Below are 2,623 nucleotides of genomic sequence, written 5' to 3'. Positions count from 1 at the left end.
AAGCTGTAGTCTGGCCAGCCTTTCTGACAATATGAAATAACCTCTGAACATATACTGTCTGTTATGAGCTCTTCTCTCAGCTGTGTGATGTACGCTGAGCTAGCAGGTAGGTTTCTAATAATTTCATCCACATAAATGTTTGTGGCTTCCAACAGATCAGCAGTAGCTCAAGGATCTGGATCTTGGTTAACCGGTGCACGTGAAAGTGTGTCTGCTGTAAAGAGAGCTTTGCCTGGAGTGTGGGTGATAGAGTAGCTGTATCTCATAAGCCTGAGTTGGAACCGCTGGATCCGGGGAGGAAGCTCTGTAAGTGCTTGTTGTCCTAGCAGGCTGACGAGTGGCTTATGGTCCATTTCTAAGGAGAAATGTCTCCCAATAAGAAAGTCTTTGAATCTTTCACATCCCCACGTTAATCCAAGCGCCTCCTTCTCCACCTGTGCATACCTCTGTTCAGTTTTTGTTAGGGAACGTAATGCATACGCTACAGGTCTCCACTGCTCCCCCTCCTTCTGAAATAGAAAAGCTCCCAGACCATAGGATAAGGCATCTGCTGACAGCTTCAACTCTTTGTTTGGGTCGTATAGTGTGAGGACTGGTGTCGACGTCAGATCATTTTTCAGTTGATCGAACGCTTTTTGTTGTGCACAGCTCCAAACCCACTGGTTTTTCTTTGACAGGAGGTCACGCAGGGGCTTATCCTTGTCTGCCAGTCCTGGAATGAATTTGCCCAACTGATTAACCATCCCAAGGAAACTGCGAAGTTCACTGACATTAGTTGGTTCCTTCATTGCTTTCACAGCTTTTATTTTGTCCGGGTCGGGTCGAACTCCATCTGCAGACAAGATATGTCCTAGGAACTTTACTTCCTGTTTGGTCAGTTCACATTTATCCATGTTTAACGTGACTCCAGCCTCTTGTAGCTTCTTAAGCACGGTGTGAAGTATGGTGTTGTGTTCCAGCTGATCTTGTCCCCAAATCAGAATGTCGTCCATGTGACAAACCACACCTGGCAGTCCATTTAGGATTACTGACATTCTACGCTGAAAATGTTCAGGGGCTGAGGCAATCCCAAAAGGAAGTCTGTTAAAGTGGTATCGTCCAAAGGGCGTGATGAATGTTGTGTAGTGTGCTGACTCTGGTGACAGTGGAACCTGCCAAAAGCCTCTGTTTGCGTCGAGCTTACTGAAAACTTTTGCTCCGGCCAGTGATCCAAGTGTCTGTTCAACAGAGGGCAGGATGTATTTTTCCCTGCAAACAGCTTCATTAAGATGAGTGAGGTCCACACATATGCGCACTGATCCATTTTTAGTTGGCACTGGGACCATACCTGAACACCATGCCATTGGCTCTTCAACTCTGCTGATGACTCCCATTGACTCCATTATCCCCAGTTCCTGTTTCACTTTTAGGAAAAGGGTACAGCATTAGGTTTTAACTTGATGGTGTACGGTTGCTGCATCACTCCTAAACCCTGACACAATTTAGGGTAGTTGTCCTTTAACACCTTAATGTCTATGCTATCTGCTCTGGATACAAGGTTTAGCTTAACGCTTGCTGGTCTGCTTAACAGAGCTACATGTAAATCTTCTATTAAATACATGTTTTCTTGCATTACATGTTCCCCTCTACACAAAGTTTCCGTGAACATACCCACCACATTAAGTGGATTACCACCTGGACCTTACATAGCTCTCTCGTGTTTGGGTTAATGCAGAAGTATGTCTAAACTGGAATAACTGATACATCAGCTCCAGTGTCTATCTTAAATCTAACTTTGTGATTTCTGATCGTAAGGTCTGCATACCAGGGATCAGAACCTGCCTCTACAGAACCAAGGAACATGGGTGTGAGATTACAGCCATCATTTTCTATCACATGCATAGATTTTGCAGATTTACACCCTTTACTGTAATGTCCTCGTTTACCACACGTATGACAATTCACATCTTTTGCTGGGCATTGTCCTTTTCCATGAGCGGGTGTTTTACCACACCTGTAGCATGATCTCTCACTTGATGTTTTTGCTTTTGTGGTGTACTTTGGTTGGATTTGGGGTTTGTAGGAAGGATGTTTCTGTTTTTTGTATTTTGCCGAAACAGCATCTATTTGCACTTTATTTTCCCCCCTGATGTCTGTCTGTTGCCTTTTTATGATTTCAGACTGCCGGGCTTGATTCACTGCTTTCTCCAGTGTCAAATCTTTATCCATTGAAGTCTTGGATAAAGAGATACCAGGCTAGTATCTCTCAAGCCCACAACGAGACGATCTCTTATTAACTCATCGTGCAATGCACCGTAGTTGCAGTTTTCAGCCAAAGCATAAAGCGCAGTGACAAACGAGTCAACAGTCTCATTAAGCTGCTGCACTCTCTGGTTAAATCTGGCTCTCTCATAAATGATATTTTTCCTGGGCACAAAATATGCATCCAAAATGTCTCTCACCGCTTGGTATTGGTGTCTTTGAGCATCTGGTAATGCTTGTCCCCGCAGAATATCATCTGCTTCTTCCCCCATACAATAGATGAGTGTGTTCACTTGATTAGCCTCGGAGCTAAGGTGTAGGTTGCTAGCCAGTCTGACCCTTGGAAACCTGCGTATCCACTTTTCCCATTGCTGTGGCTTTG

The sequence above is a fragment of the Cyprinodon variegatus genome, unplaced genomic scaffold, assembly GCF_000732505.1.
Source record: "Cyprinodon variegatus isolate N-32 unplaced genomic scaffold, C_variegatus-1.0 Scaffold1564, whole genome shotgun sequence".
In the NCBI taxonomy this organism is placed as follows: Eukaryota; Metazoa; Chordata; class Actinopteri; order Cyprinodontiformes; family Cyprinodontidae; genus Cyprinodon; species Cyprinodon variegatus.
The sequence above is the reverse complement of the archived record's forward strand: the minus strand, read 5'-3'. Positions refer to the sequence as shown.